The following is a 27,592-nucleotide window of genomic DNA, read 5'->3' as shown; positions in this document are numbered from 1 at the left end:
ACTAAAGCATCCGTAACCCGGATGGGGCTTGTTGGACCCAATAGATCTATCTTTAGGATTCACGTCAATTAGTGGCAATTATAATAAACACTAATTCTTAGGCTACCAAGCTAAAAGGGGCGATATTCGGTCTAATAATCCAACCATAGAATGTAGTTTTGAGTACTTGTGTCTATTTAATCAAGCATTTATAAAACAACGCATGTATTCTTAGTCCAAAATATATATTGCAAAAGCATTTAAAAAGAGAGCAAATGAAACTCACGATACGATATTTTGTAGTAAAAATATGCATACGATGGAACTGAACAATGCGGGGTTGACCTCGGATTCACGAACCTATAACAATTATATATATATTAACACATATATTTGTAATCGAACAAATTCACATATAATTTTTAGTGATATAAATTATATGTCATATGTCATATATATATATATATATATATATATATATATATATATATATATATATATATATATATATATATATATATATATATATATATATATATATATATATATATATATATATATATATATATATATATTATAATATATTATAACTTAAAGTTATGTATATTTAATGTATTAAAATTAGTATTTGTATTTATATATATGTTTATATTATTACTTATAATATATTAAAATATATTTATACATTATATGTTATTTAGTTATTATTTTAGTTAATAACATTTTATATCAAAATATAGTACGTAATATACTTTTTATATATAAATCTCTTTTGTTTGTAAAATTAATAATTATAATAATACTAAAATAAGGATAATAATAATAATAATAACAATAATGTTAAAAATAATAACAAAAATATTGTTAATACTAATAATAATAATAATAATGATAATAATAATAATTCTAAAAATGATAATTTTAATAATAATGATACTACTAATAATATTCTTAATGATAATACTAATACTATAGTTAATAATAATAATAATAATAATAATAATAATAATAATAATAATAATAATAATAATAATAATAATAATAATAATAATAATAATAATAATAATCATCATCATCATCATCATCATCTTAAAATCATGTTAATACTAATAATAATAATACTAATAATAATAGTAATAGTAATAACTACATTAATAATAATAATAATAATAATAATAATAATAATAATAATAATAATAATAATAATAAAAATAATAATAATAATAATAATAATAATAATAATAATAATAATAATAATAATAATAATAATAATAATAATATATATATATATATTATTTAAATGATATACTAGTAATAACAATAATGATAATATTGTTAATTATACTAATAATCATATTTCTAATATTAGTAATACTAATAACTAAATTAATAATAACAATAATAATAATAATAGTAATAATAATAATAGTAATAATAATAGTAAATACTACCTTAAGAGTATAAGCTTCTAAAAAAATAAAACTGCCTCAGTCCAGGCTCGAACCCACGACCTCTCGTTTAACCCTAACTCTCCAAACTATTAAACTGCTTTTGGTTTTTTGATAAAATTCCCAATCTAATTATATATAAGCCGTTTATATTTCTGTTTCCATTTTCTTGTCATTCATCATCGATATATCATTCCACCATCATTCACTACAAAAAAGTAAGCATTTTATAACGATTTTTACATCGATTTTTTACGCTTATGATTGCAAGAAACAAAAATTTTGACGCTTCTTATCTGTGTGGAAAATATGAGCGTCAGAAATAGTTTTAATTTTCTAACGTTTAATTGTATCAAAAAATAATTCCTTTTTTGACGCTTCAGTACGTTAAGGTGAAATCAGTTTTTAACGCTTCCACATGTTAAAAAGCATCTCAGTTTTTGACACTTCCCTATGTCAAAAAAGCTAAATTTTTGACGTTGCACATGTCAAAGAAACTCAAGTAAATCACGCGCTTTAATTTTACTTTGACACTTTTACAAAGCGTCAAAAACTTAAATTCATAATTTTAATATATATTATATATATATATGTATATATATATATATATATAAAATATTCAATATGTATATGTATTATATATTGTCTAATATACTAAAATCATAGTAGCAGCATCAGAAATATGTACTAATCTATCAAAACCTAGTTTCATATATACAAAAACAGAGAAGTCAAAATCAACCAATTTCAACTAATACTCTGCATCATTGTTAACAAAAACATCTCAGTTTCATCACATTACAAAAACAACCCAGTTTCATCTCATAATAAAAACAACCCAAATGTCTTCAAATCTCTTTTACAAACATTCTCTATCTTTATCGTCACATAACTGCATCAAAACTTATTACCCTGCATCAAATAGAAAAAAAAATATTATTAGAAATGTCTAACAAAGCATATATAATAAAAAATGAACTACAAGAATTTGGCTGATAATGGCTATCGTTAGCAACTCTTTAGATGGGCAAAGCTTCAAAAGGAACAAATACAAATGACATGGCATGTGTCTTGACCCGCAATAAAAATATTAGGGACACAAGTTACATTCATCAGATTTAGATTAGGCTCGATGACCGATAAGTCAAATTAAGTACATCTGATGAATGTGTTAGTTATTCTATACACATTAGTATTTTGCTTGCCATGTCCTCTAATAATTCTAGAAAATTAGCACATTATTATTTAAAACTCTATAATGCAATCTGGCATACACTATTGCTAGCTTTAATCTATTAGAATTTCTATGTGACCCTTTATGTCAAAAGTATCATAAGCCAACTAAACTACAAAGTACTATTGAGTTGGTTATTAATTTCAACTAAACTACAAAGCACATTACCTTTAATCCATACTTGATGTGAAAACTCTTGACATTTTAAACTGACCCGTTTCGCCTATTGACCGGGCCCTAAAACGTACTCAAGTACACATATAATTAACCCAATTAGACGAAATCTTTCACATTAAATATATTTCAATTCATGTGTTATATGACTAAACACACAATATTATCACCACAAATAAATCAATTACATAATTAGAAACACTTCTATTATCCATCATTTATCAAACTTTTGATTCTGAATATGCAGGTTGATAGTAAATAATCAAGAAAGGCAAAAGTTCTTGCAACTTAAAACCTACATTTCAATCTAAAGCATTGAAATATAGATTCAGGCTATACTTTATTACCTCCATTTCAACCTATTAGAATATAGCCTAATATCGAGTGAACATTGTTAAGCATTAAACATTAAATTAAATATATAGTTAAAAACCCAAACCTGTGTTCTCGATATTTCTCCCTTCCAGCTATGGAAGATATCCCCCAATGTAGAAGCACCATATCCTTGAAAAGCAGTTCTAAACACCCTAAGCTCTCCGGTACAATCATCAATTTTTTTCCATAATCTTCATCTGCCTGCTTTGTATTTCTATCTGTCTGCTTTGCATTTCCATCTGTTTTCTTTGCATTTCTATCTGGTTATTTTGATTTTCAGTCTTTTTGTTTTGATATTCCACTTTATCCAACAAAAAACGATTTTCTCTTGTTACAACATCACCCCGCATTCTTCTTAAATCAAACGCAAATTTAGTAACTTGAGTTTTAGTCACCCCAGGCCCATATAGACGAGCTCGTCCAGGCTTATTAGGACCCATCAACTCTATCATCACTTCTCTTGCAATATCTGACTGCTTTTCGGGATTCATAGGTTCGGATTTCTCAAGAGCCAATACCTTTTTTGAAATTCGAGCACTTGCTTGTTCCTTAAAATTTAAAAAGTTCAAACAACAAGAGATTAACTTTATTTCAGTGTACAATGATACCTTGCTAAAAACTATATATAAATGTACTTTACATACCACGAGCTCTCTTGATGTGTCTATAACATATGTCCCATCTTCTTTTTCATAAATAAATTTATAGAACTCAAGATCATTAGGCTCTCTATTGTGTTTCAACTTCTGTAAATCAAACAAAAATAATAATGAGTGTTGAAACTTAGGACAATATCTTATAATATTCAATAAACACAGGATAGTACAATATTGAAACTTAGTACAGTATCTTATAATAGATGGAAGGGTATGCACTTCTCAAGTGAAGCAATGTATGAGCCAGGGCTGTTGGGTAACATACCAAACGCCAAAAGATTTAATTTAATGCTGGTTAAATTGGGTCGGGTCGGGTCAGGTTGCATGGATCTATCCATAAACTCTTAATTCATAACAGTACGTTAAATTTATGATATATGCTTGTTCTTGCTATTCAAACAGGTTACAGGTTGTCATGTGTCTACTTTCGGTCTCTTTTAAAAAGGACAGCCCTTGCTGGGAAAAAAATAACTACATAGTTTAATCACAATTCACGTCCTTTATCAATAGAGATTTATGAATCAATAACTAAAAATAGTAATTTAAGAGCCAAACATATTTTACACAAATTATACGGGTACAAGGTGTGTTTAGTAACTTACAAACTCATCTCTCTTTCGTGCGAAGTTGCAACCACCAGTAGTGTGATGATGGATTTGATCCGCCCTTGCTCTCTTCCCACAACGTGATAGTTTCTAAAGTTCATTTATTGAAGACAAGTTAGTTAAATTGAAAAGTGAGTCTTTCAACTAAACTTTATTGTTTGAATGTGGTTGATAATCACATGGTTGATAATCACATTCAAAAATCATTTTAATTCAGTAATTACTTATTAAATTATACCCAAAAGTTAGGTTGATATAGATCATTTTTTACCTTTGCAGTTTGTGATTGGAGATGTAATTTATACAAATTCCATTGAGAATCTGTGAAGTTAGGCGGTGCTTCGATCAAGTCAAGTCCTTCCAAAAGCTCATCTTCTGTATATACTCTACCATGTGCAATATCATCAGCCATGTAATTAGCTTTGTTTAATTCTTCAGCAACTGATTTAAACAACTTTTTCTTTAGATTATGTTTTACGCTCCTAAACGCGTGATCCCAATTAGCAAAAAGGACTCTATCCATATTTTCACTTTGAGGTAAGTTGAATCTTCGCTGCAACAGTATCAAATATTAACAATAATATTTCAGGTCAAACAATACAGTAAGTACTAAGTAACTAGCAACAATATTCTCAATTCAACAAATGTCAGAAAGATGAAAGATTTAGCAAGAAAACCAACTGCAGTTGTTTTCAAAAAACAAAACCAAGTTCTAAACATTCAAGCAAAATCAGTGCATGAAAATCAAAATCCATTTTCTAAACATTCAAGAAAACCAACTGCAGTTGTTTTCAAAAAACAAGACCAACTTTCAAGTACAAAATAACAATCATCACAACTACAGCAAGTTCACCAAAAATAAAGTTTACCCGGAGTTCTGTCATAAGTTTTACACCACAAGTTTCTTTGCATTCTCGCCAGTCTCTAGCGCTAGGGAGACTCGTGTTCTGTTCTTGAAGAAGATAGGTCATGAACCTACCGCATAGACCTCCGGCAAATTTGATTGGTTGATCAAAATTATTTACATGAACTAGAATCTTCTCCCCTACATTAAGCAAGTACACATCTTTTGTTCTCATCTTTACGACCCTGATTATATTTCCTTTATCATCTATGAGATTAGTGAGATAATGTTAGATAAAAATAACACGCTTATTTAATAGCTACTAGATGCTTTAACTTACCTATAATCTCAACTTCCTTTTGTAGATTCTTTTCATAATCGTTGATTTCATATTCTTCAAAACTAGAAATGTGACTGAAAGATTCAGAATGTAAAGTTGCCGTGGAATGTTCAGAATGAAAAGTTGTCGATGGTTCAGAATGTATAGATTGTGAATGACTAGTAGACGATGATGATGAATACTTTTGGTGAATTTTGAACTTACTTGGATTATGTTTTATTTATTGCTCGATTAGGCCAGCTGATGGGCAGAGTTGAGAAATACAACAAACTGTAGTGTCTTAACCATCATCTAACTTCCCCTGCTCATCAAGTCTGTAGTAAACCTGCAAAGCCTAACATAATTAAATGAAACTGAATGACAAAAAATGAATAAAACTGAATGACATAGATGTCCAACGACATCTATGATAATGCATGATTTTTCCATTTAAAATTCGAGAATATGTTAACCTCGTGATAAGCAATGTCCTTAGATATCGAACCTACTGTTCTATATTTTTTTGATCTCTTGCGTTCAGATAGCTAAAAAACTAACATAGCCACATTTAGTATCAAAATAACAACCCTTATCATTTACAGAAAAAAGCAACTTAATTAGCTATAGGACATGAGTCTTTTGTAAAAGAAAGAGTGAGGTCAATTTCCAGCCATGTATCCCATATTTGCCTATTTACTATGTTAATATATACGTGTTGGTTCATGTTACCATATTAAAACTTCAAAAAATAGAAGTCCAGGTTTATTAGTCTCGTACACCCAAAACCAGGGAGGTAACAACTGTGACGACCCGGAAATTTCTGACCAAATTTAAACTTAATTCTTATATGAGTTCGACACGATTAACATAGTCTGTATAGTTGAATCTTAAAATATTGAACTTTGTCCATGTATTTATTTTAACCTTCAACCATTACCGACGATTCACGAACAATTGTTTGTAAATAAATATGTGTATATATAAATGTAAGTTTATATTATAATTTGAAATTATAAAATATAAATTAAATATTTTAATTAAATATGTAAAATTAGATACAAAATAATTAGGTGTAATTTAAAATAAATATATATGATTACTATGTTTAATTAATATTATATGTATATTGTAACAAATATAAATATTCAAATACTTTATTATATAAAATAAGTAGGAAATATAAAGTTAGTATATTATATGTATTTATAAGTTAAAGTGTAATGTTATATTAAAATTATGATCATTACTTTCATTATTATTATTAATGTTAATTTTAATATTAAAATTGTATTATTAGCATTATTATATCTAATATAAAATAAAGTTTAATATGTTTAAGTTGTTATATTATTGTTATCATTTATATTAACATTATTAAACTTATTAAAATTATCATATTTTTTAGTATCTTTATTATTATTATTAATATATATTTATATATTTATTATTATTAGAATTATTAATAGTATTATCATTATTATTAATTTTATTATTATTATTATTTATATAATTACTATTAGTATTAATGTTATTATTAATATACATATATATTATAACTACCTACTATAAACAGATACAAATACGTATATAAAATACAGTTATTTATATAAATACATATACATATATTTTTATAAATACAATTATATACATGTATTGATATAGGTAAGAACGTATAAAGTGGCAATAAACCAAAATTTGTTTTATATCACCATCATATACTGTAATCGATTGTGTTCTTTGTCTGTTAGTAATAGATATCAAAATCAAATAACGTATGAAATCAATTATCAAATTTATTCTGTTCTATTTTTCTTCTCCTCCTGTATTAGATTGTACTACCTATCGACCACCATAGCCACTACACTACAACTACAAATATTGTGAAAATAATATTATTATATATATATATTATCATTTATAATATTAGAATACTATTATTATTATTATTATTATTATTATTATTATTATTATTATTATTATTATTATTTATATTAATTAATATATTTATTATAATATCTATTAAGTACAATTTAAAAGCAGAAAAATTTCAACGTTTGTTATAACTCGCTATCTGATCGATTCCATTTGTCTGATAGAGTAATTCGTCGATTCCTTTACCAGTACAAATCAATTCTATTTAAAATCACAATCAACTTTAATTAATTTGTCTTCTGCCTGAATATTATTACCAGTCAGTTCCATAAATCAAATAGGATCAATCTCAACTGCTACAACAAGTATTCCATCATGATATATATTTTCATATTACACTTCGTAAAAAGAAAATCAAAATAAAACACAGAATATAAACTCTTGTCCACCATGAAACCACCAACCCATAAACCACCACCGATCACCACACAAACCTGCTGCAAGAACTAAGAACAACCTCATCACCTTTGTGTTATCTCTAACCCGATCATCAAACCCTACCCCGTCACTCTCTCTCTCTCTCTCTCTATCCCATCATCTCTCTCTCTCCTAAAGCCATACCTTTCAAACACCCATTTTCCTTTCTGATTTCCTGTCCAAGCACGACTGCTGTAACTACCGAAAACCATCACCTTGAATCACCTAGGATCACCACCTCTCTACCATTGTGGTAACCCATTACCATCTCTTCTTTAACTGTTACCCGAATCAACCACCATTATCAACCCCTATTTTTCTGTGTCTTTCTAACCCAGAACCAAAAATCATCACCAAACTTCCATGATTTCTTGCTCGTTTCTTTCTATTTATAACCAACACTTCACCTCCATAAACCCGCTATCACCACTCTCATTTTCTTTCCCTCTATCTACTCACTATCTTATTTTTTTCCAGAAACTATCACCCACCATCACCATTCTTTCAGTGAGCTACTATAAACAAGGCTGCAGCACAAGTGTGATATCAACTAATGGCTGAACTGCGACTTTTGTTTCTGCAAATCGATCAACGGTTACCTTTTAAAATTCCTTATAAACTGCTGAAAATATCGAACCACTTCATATATATATTAAAGTTTAGGACGACACATGTTAGTGGATGGGGCACACTTGCTAAATAAGTTAAAGGAACAATATGTATTGCTGTAACCACTCAATTCCTTTTTATAAAAAGTTGATGCTACGTGGTGTTATAAAACTAAAAGTAGGCACCGATATTCTATCAATTAAAGTAGTGGGTTACGGCAAGTGGGGAAATACTTTTCTGGTCCCATCAACTAGCATGATGTACATATATTAATGGTATCACTTTATTAAGGTTAATAAAGATCATAATGAGGATGATGTATCTATGATTTTCGCTGGATGTGTTACTTTGAAATCAGGCTGTGGGCCTTTATTTCCTTTTATCTTGGGTCGATTAAATTCATTCTTTTTAGATCACAACAAAAATTTGGGCTTCATAATTTTGATATGCAAACGTTTTGAGCTCGAATGGTGATCTTGTTACTGATAAAACGCTAGCGATGATGGTAATAATACATGTTAAGTTAATGATCATAATAAATTGTGACGTGATTAAATGTTGTTAAGAAAATAAATGGTGACCGTGGCGATTATGTGCATAAAGACGATGATGATTACGCTTTGTTATTGATGGCGATAAGAAATTTGATGATGATGATGTACGATGGGTATAGTGATGGTGATTGGTAAACGAAAATGATACATGATGTTATGATGATTCATGAAGCTATACGGGTCAATACATATTAATTAGATTATCGAATGGGTTAAAACTAGAGCTAGCGAATGGTCCATTGTTATGGGAGTGCGTTAGGGGAACGAGGGGTCGCGGGTTCTAGCCCGAGCTGCAACATTATTTTTTTGAAGCTATTTCTTTAAGGTAGTATACTTATGATTCCTATTATTATTATTATTATTATTATTATTATTATTATTATTATTATTATTATTATTATTATTATTATTATTATTATTATTATTATTATTATTATTATTATTATTATTATTATTATTATTATTATTATTATTATTATTATTATTAAAATAAGTATTATTATTACTAATATCAATATTATTATCATTATCATTATTATTTTTTACTACTAATATCACTATTATTATTATTATTATTATTATTATTATTATTATTATTATTATTATTATTAACATTACTAACTATAACGTTAGTTTTAAATGTATTTTGTATATATATAGTATAACTATATTTTTATGATCTTAAACTAAAAGAATAGACATTATAAGTTAGATACAAATATTAGATATATAGAAGTATATATATAATAAGTATACTACTTTTACTAATAAACTACTTTTGTTCATTTACGTTTTAATATAACTCGAATTTATTAAAAATTCTATCATAATAAAAATTATGAGTATTTAAAAAATATTAATACTAAGTATTTATTCAAAATATATATTTATTTGAATACTATTAAAAGTGTTAATATACATACATGATATAGGTTCGTGAATTCGAGGCCAACCCTACACTTGTTCATTATCGTCATATATATTTTTACTACAAAATACAGTATGGTGAGTTCATTTGCTCCCTTTTACTCATTACATTTTTGGGCTGAGAATACATGCAATGTTTTAATAACTGTTTTACAATATTTATATGCGTGAGTTCATTTGATTCCCTTTTACTCTTTACATTTTTGGGACTGAGAATACATGCGCTACTTTTACAACTGCTTTATTAAATGCTTTTGAAATACATTTTGAACTACGAATACATGAAATGCTTTTATAAATGTTTGACGAGATAGACACAAGCAAAACATTCCTCAAATGAATTATGTGGACGTGATAATTGCCACCATTGAATTATGTGGACGTGATAATTGCCACAACTGATATGAATATTTTTTCCCTGATTATTATTGCTTGGTAACCTAAGAATTAGGGAACATCACTAATTTTGAGAATTAGTGCACGCCTAATTGACGCGAATCCGAAAGGTAGCTACCGGGTTTAACACCCCCACCCAGAATGTTCAATAGACGGAAGGGCTAGTGGGCGTGGTGTTTAGTACTTCGAAGTTGATATGATTATTATACAGACGATATGTTCTGTTTTGGGGATATTATTATGCACATTATATATTAAGGTCGGTTACCAAGCCAAGTAATGAAAGTAAAGTGAATGTTATGTATCGAGAGAATGAATTTATATACAGGTTAAATGTATGTTATTTTTTGTGCACGGAATATGTGTACGGTTACTATGATTTATGAAAAATGGATTTCGTACACGATAAATGTGTACTGTATTTAAGAGATATCGCATGTACATTACAGGTGGGTATAGGATTCGGGCCCATTTGTACCATGCAGCATTTAAATCTTGTGGTCTATTAAAATGATGAATTTTATTGTTTTATGATAAACCTATGAACTCACCAACCTTTTGGTTGACACTTGAAAGCATGTTTATTCTCAGGTATGAAAGAAATCTTCCGCTGTGCATTTGCTCATTTTAAAGACATTACTTGGAGTCGATCATCGCAATGGGACCATATGTTGGTGACTTCGTCCAGATGGATTAGGACGGGGTATGATAACAACCAACAAATAGTAGCCATTTTAGCCCATAAACATAAAGGACCAAGGCCCACTTCAATTAAACCAATGCCACTAACGGCAGCAGGATGACATTACCAATTCACCTGCAGCTAAAGAAACCACACAGGGAACAATTATCCCACAATTTACACAACCCAATCATTTCTTTGAAACCCTCTGGTGATTCAATTAAAACCCAAGATAATGTGATGTAGCAAACCTTAAGCTAGTCTTAAGTATAAAAATTGATCAGATAACAAAACGTCTCACAGTAACTATAACCAGTATAACATCTCCAAGCAAGTGCACCTATAAACTAACCAATTAACCATTATACCTAAATAGTAAAGAATGACCTGCCCAATGATGTGAAATAAAAGGCAAGACATGATTATTCTTCTAAACCGAATTGTTCACAACACATAAGTATATACCCCTTTCAGCAACCATTATACTAAGTTTGAAAATTCCCTTTCCTGAACCCTAACAAACCACCCATAAGTGGCCAGAAAGTTCCTCAGTATGAGTCATACATGTACTATTGACCAAGATCTTATGGAAAAAAGATAAGAGATTGTTGAGGCTGAAACTATTGACCCATTTTGACCCCATGCATGCTCCATTTTGACCCCATGTACTATTGACCAAGATCTTATGCTCCAATTCATTCCTCTATTTCTCCAACTTGAACCATTCTTTAGCAAAAGAATCGTACACATCTACACCTTCCCATAACAATTTTAACTCTTGAATTAGAGGTAATAGATAAATGTCTATATCATTGCCGAGACCTTTCTCCCCTGGAATAATCGATGAAAGAATAAAAGATTCTTTTTTCATGCATATCCAAGGAGTTAGATTATAAGGAATTAGCAAAACAGGCCATGTACTATATGACGAGTTCATAGTACGATAAGGGTTAAATCTGTCACTGGTAAGACCAAGCCTCACATTACGAGGATCTGAGGCAAATTCTAGATACCGAGCATCGAAGGCCTTCCACGCAAGACCATCGAACAGATGTCTTAACTTTCCTTCTTTAGTTAGACCTGTACTATGCCACCTCATATCCTTTGCGGTTTTCTCTAACATAAATAACCTTTTTAGTCTTGGAATTAGGGGAAAATAACGAAAAACTTTAGCTGGCTTATTTGACTTGTGTGATTTTGAACTTTCAGTCATTTCACCCTTGTATCATGGAGTGTTACACACGTGACATGATTGTTGACTTTTCCTTTCTCCCCAATACAACATACAATCATTAGGACATGCATCTATTTTCTCATAACCAAGTCCTAGATCTTTGGTTGATTTTTTAGCTTCGTTCACAGATGATGGTAGTGAAGTAATATGAGGAAATGTGTGCCTTAAAAGTTCTAGTAACATACCAAAATCCTTGTCAGATATTCCACCCGCACATTTGATATGGTACAAGTGTAATGTAAAGGACAAATTAGAATACTTGCAACCAGGGTATAGTTCTTTGTCACATTCTTCTAACAGCTTTTTATATGTATCACCCATAACATTGTGATCAGCATTTTGGTCGAGTTTACTAATATCTCCATCAACAGTTGGATCTATTTCTTGTCCATAATCAGAAGGCAAAGAACTTACACCTAAGATATCGTGAATTAAACCTCTTATGTCATCTTGACCTAAAGACGTTTCTTGAACAATACTCGAATGAGATAGTGGTGGACATTCCACATGTTCCCCATGAAACGTCCATGTTGTATATCCCGTTAAAAATCCAGAACGAAGTATGTGAGCATGAACCGTATCAACATTATGCCATTTAGAATTGCAACATTTACGACATGGACATACAATTGATCCTCTAATAGACTTAACACGAGCAAAATCAATAAAATTCTGGACTCCATCTTTAAAAGTGTTGCTTTTTATTTGAGCTTGAATCCAACTTTTGTCCATTATTTTAACTTAATTACCTATAAATGTATGATCACCATAATAGCAAATTAGTACTATATTTGATCCCTTTATATCAACATTAATCTATATAGACAAAATGACACAGAACAATGTGAATCAACATATGCAATCAAATGACATTCAATCAAAATGCGAACACAATGACTCGAATACCACAAAGTGTCCTGCTACAGCCTGAAATTCAGACAGGATATAAATCATATTGATAACCTACTACTTTAAACTGTCCCCCATTACTAACTTCTAACACACTGTTAAAAAAAAGTCAAACAAATAAAAATATAAATATATAGTACACTAAAAAGGAAACAAAAAATCTAATCTAAACTAAACAAAATCAATAAATCATATTCAGTTAGGTCAAGGACTCAATTTTTTTTTCAGTTATACAACCCTAACTGATAGATATAGTGAACAAACTCACCTGCAAATGAGAGAAATGCTTAAGTCAATCGGTGAAGAAGCCAATATTTAATCAAGCAACTACGTATTTATTCCAATCAATTAGCTTCTACGTTTATGTCAATATGATACCTCGCGCACCTCAAAGTGTCATGCTACATCCTGAAATTCAAACGAGAAATTAATCATATTGACAACCTACTGCTTTAATGCCAAAATCTAATTTAAACTGGAAAAAATCCATAAATCATATTCAGTTAGGTCAAGCACTACAAAATTTTCAGTAAGATCATTCAAAACCCTAACTAATTGATCGATATAGTGAACTCGTGAAACCCTAACTCACCTGCGAGTGAGATAAATGCTTAAGTCAATCGGTGAAGGAGGAGATAGATGCTTAAGTCAATTGGTGAACACGCCAAACTAATTGTGTCTCTGTGAATTGATGTAGATAACCGAGAGAGTTTTATGTGACGTATAAAGGATGATGAAGAAAAAAAAGGTATAATAGAAAAATAGAAAAAAGGATCAGGAACTTAAACTTGTAAAGAAAAAGAGATCATGCTGGAAAATAGAATTTAACGGGTCAAATAATATCCGGTGAAACCCATGGATTTTTGGATCTGGTATGCGTCAAAAGTAAATAATATTCTATATATTTCTTTTAAATTTTTTGACACTTTCGTATGCCAGGAACTATTTCTGTTTTTGGCACCTACACCTGTAGAAGTCTTTTTAACTTTGTGAAGTGTCAAAAATATCTCATTTGTGTGTGATCAATTTCTATACCTTCATAAACGTCAAAAAGTAATAAAAACTTCGAAGCTTGTATTAATCGTGAGAAAATAATCGTCAAAAACTTAGAACTTTTTTGTAGTGATTCATGTATATCATCGTACATCATTATATACGCGAGGCATCACCATCATCTAATCGTTATAAACATAAAATCATGATGGGTCTTGGCCCAACAACACAAAGATTTACTGCCCAAATTGCCTAGTTCAAAAAGGACTCGATTTGGCCCAATAGCAGGTTGTATCATTCGGCCCACTAGAAAATAGAAATATGGATCGGTAATAAGGTTTAAGGGACTGCAGTAGCCCAAACAATTACTCAAGCCCAATCGATCTATGTCCAGCTTGTAAACGAATTATAACAACAGGAAGTGATGGGTAGGGTTCGGTTTCACAGGAACATAAAGTAACAACAACATCACTCATTATTCATAATCATCATCTTTTCTTTTATCATATTCGCTGTAATTTAATTCATCATCATCATCTTAATAATCTGCCCTCCGTTCACAGCTTCATGGAACAGAAACATAAATAGTTCGAGCAGCAGCCTGGTTCGAAAGAAAAAAAAATAGAAATCAAAGGATAAAATAGCAGAAGATCGTTTTGCAGTAGTTGGATTTTGGACTTCGATTAAAAACACATAATAGCTGGGTTTCTTACCAACTGTCACATAAATTTAATGATGGTGTTCGATTTGGATTTATGTTAGAAGCGAAAGTAACAGCTAGCAGTTTGCAGATATGGATGTTTGGTTTTGGTTATCAAGAAAACAGTAGCAAAAAGAGGCTGCGGCTACAGTGTGATGTTTTGTGATGTTGTTTGGGTTATTGGTAATAGCAACTCGATAGTAGCAGGTTAGTAGTTGCAGCAGTAACAATATAGAAGTGGAGTTGGCGGTTATGGTGAGCTGTGTGGACAGAAAACAGATAGAGAAGGTGATATGGTGGTTGTGATCGAGCTTTTTATATATCTATACGCGTATGATGTTAAAGCGAATGGGTACGTAATACTATTAATTTTTATTACGAAATACTATTAAATACGATACAATTTTACACAAGTTATTTATTTATTTATTGAATAGATATACCTAAACCTTGCTACAACACTTATAGGCAGTGTACCTAATCGTAGAGTAGTGTAGTTTTTAGTAAGTTCGGTTCGTTCCACAGGGAGTCAGCTAAGTTTAACGCTATATTTATTTTAAACTATATTTGTATAAATATATATATAAGTAATATTATTATTATTATTATAAAAGGGGGATTTTACCGTTTAGTGACCGGTTTGTCGATTTTAGAACTTAAGTCACAATTAAAACCTAATGTAAAATATTAAATATAAATATAACTTAATTTAAAGCGTAAAGTAAATGACGATAAATAAAAGTGTGATAATTAAAAGTACGATAATTAAAAGTGAAATAAATAAAATGACAGTAAATAAAAGTACGATGAGATATAATATAAAGGAATTGTGCTTATTTAAACTTCCGTAATCATGATTTTGACGTATTGATTTTAATTTATTACCATGGGTTAATTGTCCTTTGTCCTGGATTATTTGATAAGTCCATCTGATTTTTGTCCATAATAGTCCATCGGTCATAAATATAAAGTGCGAGTGTCCTCGTCAAATTACCCTTATATCCGAAGTCAAATATTTTAACTAATTGGGGACTTAAACTGTAACAAGGTCTAAATACTTTGTTAATGATTACACCAAGTTATCGACTGCGTGTAACCCAAGGTTTTAATACGTTGTTAACAATTACACCAAGTGTCCTTGTATGTAATCCACCCCTATTTTAATGAGTCCATTGACTATTAATCCATTCCCGTGTTCGGTTAAATGAACGATTATTAGTATTTATAAATATCCCGCCCATCGTATCCGATCGAGTGTATGTGGTTATTTATAGATACGTCAAATTGTAAATCTCTATATTAAATTAACAACTATCATTCAGTGAAACAAATATAAAGCCCATTAATAGCCCATAGTCAAATTTCCACAAGTGTCGGTCTTTTGTCCAAACCCCAATTATGGTCCAAAACCCAATAACCCAATCTTAATATTTAGTCCAACATCACGATCACTTCGGCTTAAATAAGCATAATAATAACTTAGCTACGAGACATTAATTTAAAAAAGTTGAACATAACTTACAATGATTATTAATAGCGTAGCGTTACACGGACAGAATTTCAACTTACAAACTTAAAACATTCGCCACTATAACCTTATTATTATTATTATTATTATTATTATTATTATTATTATTATTATTATTATTATTATTATTATTATTATTATTATTATTATTATTATTATTATTATTATTATTATTATTATTATTATTATTATTATTATTATTATTAACTTAATATTAAAATTAAAATTATAATTAAAATATAAATATAAATATATTTGAGAGAGAGAGCAGAGAGTTGATGAAGGTTTCCATAAAACGTCGAGCCAACTGCCTTTTTATAACACCTGGCCTCACTGTTACAGCCATGCGATAGCATGGCTTTCCTTTGCATTCTCCATGCAATCGCATGGACAGGCTGTCCAGCTCCCAAACTTGCTAAAAACGTGGGCTGCTGCGATTATTTAATATATATAATATAATATAATATAATTTTAGATAATTATATATATATTATATTATATTCTTATGCAATGTTGACTTGTAATTTTAGGCCCGTTGCGTCGCTTGTTGATAGTTGGTTCATGTCTCTGTTTCGGATTTTCGAACGTCCTTTCGTACGATTTAATATCTTGTACTTTACATTTTGCGGCTTGTACTCTTATAATTTTGAGACGTTTCTCATCAATAATTTGAACCACTTGGATTGTACTTTGTACTTTTTAGCTTTTTGGTCGTTTGCGTCTTCAAATCGTCGAATCTGTCTTTTGTCTTCACCTTTTATTATTTAAACGATAATTACTTGAAATTAGAACAATTGTAACCAAAAGCTTGTCTTTCTTGAAGGATAATGCTATGAAATATGTGTTCATTTTTAGCATTATCAAATATTCTCACACTTGAGCATTGCTTGTCCTCAAGTAATATAGAACTTGAATATAACTTTACTAGAATCACTTCTTTATTCTTCACACTTTGTACATCAGTGATTTTGATACGGCGGTATGAACAATGATAGTAACGTTGTGGTTTACAGTCCCACATGACTATAAAAATTTAGATCCTTTAAGAAAATTGGATCTTTATGAAAATATTTGATCTTTTAAAAATTCAATCTAGCTTTTACCCTAGATAAGTTTTCCAGAATAACCCTTCACCGGTGTTTGCAAAATGTTTTTGTGGGTATTGTGAGTTTCAGATTTGAAAATTTTAGCTCAAAACTTATGGTTTTGTGTCACCCACTTGCTAACCTTGTATTGGAAAGCACACATCCAGTTTACTTGTTTCGTATATTACCTTTTGGTAAACTACCGTCCGGTTGTAAAGGAAAGCGGTGAAAAAGAAACTGTTAAGGCAATGTCTAATGACATGCTTTTGATTATGGTCCATAACGTGTCGGATGCAATTAATATCCTTTGTAGGAGCAATAGGAAAGATCACCCTATAGTTTTTCGGTTTGGCACAAGGTCCTGTCTTCGACCATGCTATGCAACCACCATTCTTACGGTTGACACCCAATTTGGTTCATGTGACCTAATGAATTCCGGTGAATTCTTAGGATTTTACGTTCAATGGTAATGAACGCATTGAAAATGGGTTTTTCAGAAAACAAATCGGTTTTGTAATTTGATCAAAATATTTTCTCGTTCAAGCTCGAGTTTAGATATCATCGAATTCCATGAGTTTGTAATTCTCAATCTTTAAAGTCAATCTCAAGGATTGAGTAATATCCGGCTTAAAAGCTGATTTTTAATCTTTAAGGAGATTATCCTTTCTGGGGATCTGATTCATTAGTCTTATAAGCTAATTTGCACGGTGTCCCCCATTGTACGAGACAGATCCTTTCATGGTTAGGATAAGTCTGACCACATGGCGACCCTGTTTGATGTTGAGGTCCGTGGATTTCTAGCTGATTTTCGAGAAAACTTTTCAAGGTTTTTCGTAGACTCTACAATTGGTCTGGACGACAACTTCCTGACCTAAATCAAGAAGCACGTGTCTTTTTCTCGAAAGACTTTACTTCCTTTTAAATTCCATTTATATTACAATAAGCTGGGTAAAACTAATTAATATCGTCCAAAACAAAATTATCTTCAATTATTTGTACAAAAATATGTGATATATGTTCTAAATAACTTGGTAAATTTTTCCCACACTTAGCTTTTATTTTTCTTTCTTTGCCTTTTTATTCTCTTCTATTCCATTTTAAATGAATTCAAGTGTTTTGAGTTGTTTTTCAATTTATGTCCTTTCCGAGGTAACAATAATTTCGGTGTTAACACCTAGTTTTATCGTTCATAAATATGTATAAACATGATTTTGAGTTCATTTAGTTGAAAAAATTTTAAAAATTTTACTAGAAGTGGGTAGTCAGTATATAAGACTATGGGCTGTTCTTTATTATCAGAGAGCACTAGATTCTAATATAACTACTGCTTTACTAGTAAAGTTTAACGTTAGCTATTAAACCAAGTGTATAAGTCTTAAATTTTTTTTTTTAAAACCGAAAGAATTTAATCACTTCCCACACTTAAGATCTTGCAATGCCCTCATTTGCAAGAAATCAGTAACCATTTAAATTATTGAGGGTGATTAGCGTAGAAAAATGAATAAATTTTACCAAAGTTTCCAAACATATTGTTGTTTGTTTGAATGATAAATGGTGCACATCCATTTGTTCATTCCTGCAGTTGTTATATCACATTTATTTTACATCTTGTCGTCAAAATTAGTTGCTTTTGCTGAACTTAATGCCAGTCTTTGAAAATGCGCTGTTTTACCCTGTTGTGTACATGAGATAAAATACATACAATACAAATATAAACATGCATGGTATTTTGAAATGGGACTTAATATCCCACTTTTAAATTACAAAAATGAAATATTAGTATAAAATAATAAAAATGTTAAACATTACATAAAAGTATCAAAATGTTAAATGTTTAACATAAATAGATAAAAAATAATAAAAGATAAGAAATCACCAATGGAACACTATTGATTTGGATAGGGATTCCAGTTCATATCATCGCTCGGGTTCCGTGGTTGGTGATAGGTGTCTTGATAGGCTTGCCTGGGGTCGTACAGGTCAAAGGGTGGTCGCAAGTCAGGCTGATGTGGTGGATAGTAAGCAGGTCGAGTCGGATATAGTTATGTGGTACCTGATATGATAGCTGGCTCATGATTTGGTGCTGATGAACTTGCCAGCTATCGTGTTGGCGTCGTCTGGATTGCTCATATTCATCCACGGCTCTCCACTGCTCATACTGATGTTGCCTAGCCTGGTTATTCATTTCCACCTCATCTACATGCTGGAAGACATCAGTATAACTATCCCTAATGACATCCCTAATGTCATCTGCTTCCTCCATCTCCTCATCCGAACCCCTCTCTACCTGTAGATGGGTGCCCTGATATGGTATTGGCATATTGTGTCTCCGTTTTAATACCTTTACACCTTGATAAACCTGCAAACCTATAGTATCTATTTGTTCCTCAATCTCTACCATCGGAACCCCATGCTCTTTATGTACACCTAAGTACTCTCCAATGAGAGTAACAAAAATACCTCCCCCTATAATACTTCCTGCTTGCATACCCTCAACAACTTTAGACAAATATTGGCCTACGCAATAAGGAATGTTAACAAAGCTCATCGGGTCTCGAATACACTTAAGATAAAATAAATCGTTTAGGGTCATTTTCTGTTTATTTTTACCCCGTTGTGTAATCGAGTTCGCTAAGAATCTATGTATTACCCAGAGCTCTGCTCTATCAATATCTAAGTAGGAGTGTCTTCCACCCCGCGTAAACTACCTAAATTGTGACATACGCCTCCATATGGCGTTAGCGTCAAAATTCCTATCTACTCTTTCACCTTCTGCAATTAAACTATTAAAATCAGGTGTAATAATCTCAGCGGGGGTGTAGATCAGTAAAGCACTAGCCATGTCTAACATGGACATTCTGTACATTGTACCTCCTAAAAGAAATCTAATAAAACTTTTATCTCTTAACATAGTAACCTGATTATTTAATTCTATAGTGCTAAGCAATTCAACACACCATTCTCTATATATAGTTCTACGCGTGGTAAATAAACGGATCCAATCATTAAATGTAGAGCTACCATACCTCTGGACTAGTAAACCTCTAACCGAATCGGCTAGGCCAACTGCTTTCAAAGGCTCCCAATCGATTACCTGAGGCATTTCAATATTTTTGTGGTAAAGAATGTGCATGTTCTTTTGAAATTTCAGGTATTCTGTCCAACAATAATCGAATCTTAGGTTGGGACGTAACTGTTGGTCATCGATAAGTGGGTGCATAATCCTTGGGTGAGGATGAAATTGACGATAATGAGTGTAAAACAGTGGTTCTAGCTCATGATATAGCATGTGTTGATCATAATGTTGTTGTTGTTCAGGTTGTGGTTCCGATTGTGGTTCTTGATCAGGTTCTTGTTCAGGTTGTCTAGACGATGATGCACCGTCCGTATCTGTATTTCTCTGCAAAACACATTAAACACAAAATTTGTGCATCTAAATATGCATTAGTGTTAGCAAAATAACAAATTAAAACAATTACAATAACATGTTTAATCCATATTAAACTTATACTCATTTTCATATTTTTATCAATTCTACAATTTTTTAAATAAGCATATATGAAAAGGTGTGCAAAGTTCATAAGCATTCAACTCAAATAACATGTTAAAATAACCATTACTAGCAATTAAACAAGTTTCAAATGGCATTTATATCAAAATAATCAAGTTCATGAATTTTAGACTTAAAAAGTCCACTTTGATGTTCAAAAATCATGTTTAGGATCAAGGTTTGGATCATTTAGCAACCTAAACATGTTACACTACTTAATTTAGAAATAATTCATAACAAAAATCAGCCATAACCTGTTTATATCAAAAAGCCCCAAATTACTCAAGAGCACAAACCCTAGATTGTTAAAATTTTGAAGTTTAAAGCTTCTAATCATGTTAAATAGCATCAATCTAGGTTATACAAGCATAATATATTAACAATTTAACTATAATTACACTAGAAATTATCAAATTAAATTAGGTAAAAATTTGTTCAAGAACACTATAATTCGAATTTAAAGAGTTTTAGGGGTCGAATCATTACCTTTTTGCTCCCAAATCCGAAGAAAGGCATGTTTATAGCGGATTGTAGCAACAAATTTCGTGAATTTTGGTTAAAAATTGAAGATTTGAGGAGTGTTTGTGGGTGTTTGCTCGTATGTGTGTGTGTGTATTTTGTGAGACAGAGAGCAGCTCGACTGATTTTTAATCCTGTCCAGCTTTTTGGTCCCATGCGATCACATGGTTTTGGAGTGTAAACTGCATGCGATCGCATGGGGTCTGATATATTTTTTTGTTTTTTATAAAAAGGTTTAACTTATAAAACAAATAATTAATTAATTTAAAATTTTGTTTTTTTTTAGATTAAGGGCGTTTCGGTACGTTTACCTAGTTCGTCCCTCGACAAAATTTTTAAAATTTGTCATTTTAAAGCATTTGTTTTAAAAGCAAAGATTTTGGGGGGTTTTTTTTATGTTTTTAGCATACTTTAGATCAATAAGATTAGAGATAATGATAATAAAATTTCTCGTCCCGCCCTCGGGTAAAGCAATTTCGATTCAACGACCTAGTCTTCAATTCACAATGAATTTTAGATATCAAATTTTTAACTTAATGAAATAAAGTAAATTTTTGTTTTTAAATTCACACCAAACTTAAATTTTAAAATGCATAAAATTTCATATAAATATTATTAATATTTATATACATTAATTTTACAAATTTTCATTTAAAATATTATAATTATATATTGGTTTTAAAAATAGGGTAAAAATAAAATAAAAATCTTTTTGGTCTTTTATCACACTTTAATCAATCTAATATTTACAAAAATATACGTCCCTCTTTTTGGGTAATGTAATTTCGGCTGTATTACCTAGTTTTACTCCTGACGAATTTTTGAAATATTTTGGATTGATTGATTAAAGATATTTATACCTTATAAATAAACGGTAAATTTCGCATTAATACATTATATTTTTGTATGATATCAATAATTTCGGTTTCGCATATCTAATTTTATTGAATATCAATTTAATACTTTATAGCGAACGATTCAGCGTTTATTATCAAAAGGTTAAAAGCAATAAATAAAAATAAATAAAAACTGTACATACTTACCTGTGAGATAGAATTCTCAGAGACCTGCTTTAGTCGACTCATAGGAGAGTCGTTCGATTTGGTTTTCCATAGCTATATAGGCGTAACCACGAGTTTTCAATAACTTTTCTTCTAAACATATGAACGGTCCTTCTCTGCATAAAGTAACGAATTCAGAATTGGAATGTGTTTGGTTGTTCGAACATTTCCCTTCGTGTGACCATTTTTCTCATTTATGACATCTTTCAAGGTGTCGTGCTCTTCTTTTTGTTGCGGATTTTGATTTTTCTTTATCAAAATGTATCTTATTATGATTGTTCCTGAGTTCTTTCCTTACTTCGTCCATTTTTCCTCTTATGAATGATACCAGTTCACTCGGGAAAGTGTTATTATTACGTTTAGTAATCATAGCGTGTAGTAGTAGACCATAGTTCAGATCAAAGGAATTCTTCATCTCGTAAAACCTAAAAGAAATAAAAATTCAGAATGGGGGGAGAAGACTAGTTCTTTAGGGTCTGCTAGGGAAAGACCAATCGGATTCCATACTCAAGAACTACACGAAAATAGAACATCTAACTCTAACAGAAATTCATATTACCCTTAAAAGATTCGAATCTTCCTACACTTAGTTAGCTGTGGTGTCGAAATTGTGATTAGCTTCATCTTCAACTTGCATTGGATTATCTATGTAATGTTTAACTCTGTGACCATTAACCTTAAATTCAATCCCATTTGAATTTATTAACTCTACTGTTCCGTACGGGAAAACTCTTTTGACTATGAATGGTCCAGACCATCTTGATTTCAATTTTCCAGGAAATAGCTTGAATCGTGAATTGAAAAGAAGAACTCTGTCTCCTTCCTTAAATTTTTTTGAACTTCTGATTCTTTTGTCATGTAATTTCTTAGTTCTTTCCTTATAGATTAACGAATTTTCATATGCCTCATGTCTTAATTCTTCTAATTCGTTTAATTGACTTAATCGTAGACGTCCAGCTTCATGCAAATCAAGATTACATGTCTTCAAAGTCCAAAATGCTTTGTGCTCAATTTCTACTGGAAGGTGACATGCTTTTCCGTAAATGAGTTTAAAAGGTGTGGTGCCAATTGGAGTTTTGTAGGCTGTTCTAAAAGCCCAGAGTGCATCCTCCAATTTCATGGACCATTCATTCGGATTTGATCCTACAGTTTCTCTAGAATACGTTTTAAAGCTCGGTTGGTATTTTCAACTTGTCCACTTGTTTGTGAATGATAAGCGGTTGAGATTTTGAGTTACTCCATATCTTTTGAGAACTTTCTCAAGTTGATTATTACAAAAATGAGTACCCTGATCACTTATTAAAGTTTTCGGTGTTTCGAACCTAGCAAAAAGACGTTTTAAGAAGTTGACTATAACTTGTGCATCGTTAGTTGGGAGAGCTTGTGCTTCCACCCATTTAGATACATAATCAATGGCAATGAGAATGTAGAGATTATTATGAGATTTTGGAAATGGACCCATAAAGTCAATACCCCAAATGTCAAATACTTCACATACTTGAATGACATTTTGTGGCATTTCATCACGTTGACTTATTTTTTCTACCCTTTGACATGCGTCACAGGATTTACAGAGAAGGTGTGCGTCTTTGAAATTGTAGGCCAATAGAATCCTGCATCGTAGACTTTCCTTGCTGTGAGTTGAGGCCCATAATGCCCTTCTGTTGGTCCTGTGTGACAACAGTTTAAGATTTGACTAGCTTCATCTCCGAATACGCATCGGCGTATTATTCCATCGGGACAACTTTTGAATAAATGTGGATCTTCCCAAAAATAGTGTCTTATATCACTAAAGAATTTCTTTCATTTTTGGTACGACAATCCTTTTTCAAGGAATCTACATACTAAGTAGTTTGTAAAGTCTGCAAACCATGGAATTTCACTATAATCGATTTTCAAAAGATATTCATCAGGAAAATTATCTTGTATGGCCGATTCATTTAGAACTTCTAATTCGGGATTTTCAAGGCGAGAAAGATGATCAGCGGCGAGATTTTCTGCTCCCTTTTTATCTCGAATTTCAATATTGAATTCTTGTAAGAGTAAGATCTAACGTATTAATCGTGGTTTTGGCATCTTGTTTTGAAAATAGGTATCTAAGAGCAGAATGGTCGGTATAGACCACCGTTTTTGCTAGAACGAGATATGAACGAAATTTGTCAAAAGCAAAGACAATGGAAAGGAGTTCTTTTTCAGTAGTTGTATAATTCGTTTGTGCTCCTTGTAATGTCTTACTAGCGTAATAAATAGGTTGAAATCGTTTTTCAATTCTTTGACCTAAAACGGCTTCCATTGCAAAATCACTTGCATCGCACATGAGTTCAAATGGTAGATTCCAATTTGGAGTTATCATGATCGACGCATTAGTGAGTTTTTTTTTAAGAATATTAAAAGATTTGATGCATTCATCCAAAAAGATGAATGGAGCATCTTTTTCTAGGAGTTTATTCATAGGAGTGGCAATTTTAGAAAAATCTTTTATGAAAAGTCGGTAAAAACCGGCATGCCCTAGAAAACTCCTAACTCCTTTAACATTGGTGGGATGTGGAAGTTTAGCAATTACATCTACTTTAGCTCTATCCACTTCAATTCCTTCCTTTGAAATTTTATGACCAAGAACGATGCCTTCTCTAACCATGAAATGGCATTTCTCCCAATTAAGAACTAGATTTGATTGTTCGCATCTAATAAGCATTCGTTCAAGATTAACTAGACATGCTTCAAAAGTATTACCGAAGACTGAAAAGTCGGCCATGAAAACTTCCATGCATTCTTCTATCATGTAGTGAAAAATCGTCATCATACACCTTTGAAAGGTTGCAGGGGCGTTGCAAAGTCCAAATGGCATGCGTTTGTAAGCAAAAGTACCATAAGGGCACGTGAACGTGGTTTTCTCTTGGTCTTCGGGTGCGATTGGAATTTGAAAATATCCAGAGAAACCGTCAAGAAAACAATAGTAACTGTTCTCAGTTAACCTTTCTAACATTTGATCAATGAAAGGTAAGGGAAAGTGATCTTTTCTGGTGGCGTCGTTTAATTTTCTATAATCAATACAGACACGCCATCCTGTTACAGTCCTAGTGGGAATAAGCTCATCTTTTTCATTACCCATGGACTGTCAGAGATTGGATAAATTAAACCTGCATCGAACAGTTTAATTATTTCTTTCTTGACAACATCTTGCATATTTGGATTTAGTCTTCGTTGGCGTTGCACATATATTTTATGACCTTCTTCCATAAGGATTTTATGTGTGTAATACGAAGGACTTATGCCTTTAATGTCATGAATCTTCCATGCAATAGCTGGTTTATGAGCTTTTAGCACAGAAATGAGTTGAGATTTTTCATTTTTCATAAGAAAAGACGATATTATTACAGGTAATTCAGATTCACCATGTAAATAAGCGTATTCCAAAGGGGTTGGAAGTGTCTTTAACTCTAATATCGGTGGTTCTTCTATCGATGATTTGTATCGATATCTGTCTTCCTCTTTTAGCATTTGAAGTTCTTCTGTTATTGGTTCGTATTCATTAGCCATAAGTGAGGCTAACATTTCAGCTTCATCAATTGGTTCAGTTCCTTCTCCTAAAGAACATTCTCCTGTTCCTTGTAATTCTGGAAATTCTTCTAACAATTCTGCATGTGAATCTATAGTTAGAATATAATAACATGTATCATCTGCAGATTGCGGTTGTTGCATGGCTCTGTCCACAGAAAAGGTAACACTCTTGTCCTATATACTTAGGGTCAGTTTCTTACCAAACACGTCTATTATTTCTTTGGTCGTGTTTAAGAATGGTCTTCCTAATATGAGAGGAACTCGAGAATCTTGTTCCATGTCCAGAATAACAAAGTCTACTGGAAATACTAAAGTACCAACTTTAACTAGCATGTTCTCCATTATCCCTCTAGGATATTTTACTGATCGATCAGTTAGTTGTATGCTTATTCTTATTGGTTTCAATTCTCCGAGGTCTAGTTTAGCGTATAGTGAATACGGCATTAAATTTATACTAGCACATAAGTCTGTCAATGCTTCTATTGAATTAAGACTACCTAGAAAACATGGAATTGTAAAACTTCCTAGATCAGAGAGTTTTTATGGTATCTTATTCAACAGCACTGCAGAACAATTAGCATTCATGGTAACAGCCGAGAGTTCTTCCATTTTCTTTCTATTTGTGATTAGATCTTTCAAGAATTTAGCATATCTAGGCATTCCTGAAATCACATCAATGAAAGGAAGGTTGACATTTATTTGTTTAAACATATCCAAGAATTTAGATTGCTCGGCTTCAAGTCTTTCTTTTCTCATTTTACTCGGGTAAGGAAGTGGTGGTTGGTATGGTTTAACATAAGGTTTTGCCTTAACTGTGTTATCTTTATTAACCTTTTCAACTACCAATTCCGATTCCTTCTTTTGCTCAGGTTGTGGTGCCTGTGTAGTAGGAATAGCTTCATCAGAAATTACAGGCATATCAGGTGGTTTAAGTGTAATACCACTTCTTGTGGTAATGGCTTTAGCTGTTTCATTTCGGGGATTAGCATTTGTATCACTAGGTAGACTCTCCAGTTTTCTTTTACCTATTAACCTTGCTAGGTTGCTCACTTCTTGTTCCAGATTTTGGATTGAAGCTTGTTGATTTCTAAATGCTTGAGCTTTTTGTTCATTCGTTTGTTTCTGAGATGTGAAAAATTGAGTTTGAGATTCAACTAGCTTTGTCATCATATCTTCTAAATTTGGCCTTTTATCATCGGTTTGTGCTGGTTAATTTGGAAAAATAGGTCTTTGCTGGTTGTAAGTATTATTAGATACTTGTTGATTGCTAGGACCTTGTTGGTTGTTGTATGGAACATTTC

General features: G+C 31.3%; 1 pseudogene; it reads right to left on the bottom strand.

Moving 5' to 3' along the window:
• Positions 1-27,592, bottom strand: part of LOC139863290 (uncharacterized) — a 158,922-nt pseudogene that overhangs the window by 112,722 nt on the left and 18,608 nt on the right.

This window comes from Rutidosis leptorrhynchoides, chromosome 8, assembly GCF_046630445.1.
Source record: "Rutidosis leptorrhynchoides isolate AG116_Rl617_1_P2 chromosome 8, CSIRO_AGI_Rlap_v1, whole genome shotgun sequence".
Taxonomy (NCBI): Eukaryota; Viridiplantae; Streptophyta; class Magnoliopsida; order Asterales; family Asteraceae; genus Rutidosis; species Rutidosis leptorrhynchoides.
Note: the sequence above shows the minus strand (reverse complement) of the source record. Positions and strands in the feature narration are given on the sequence as shown.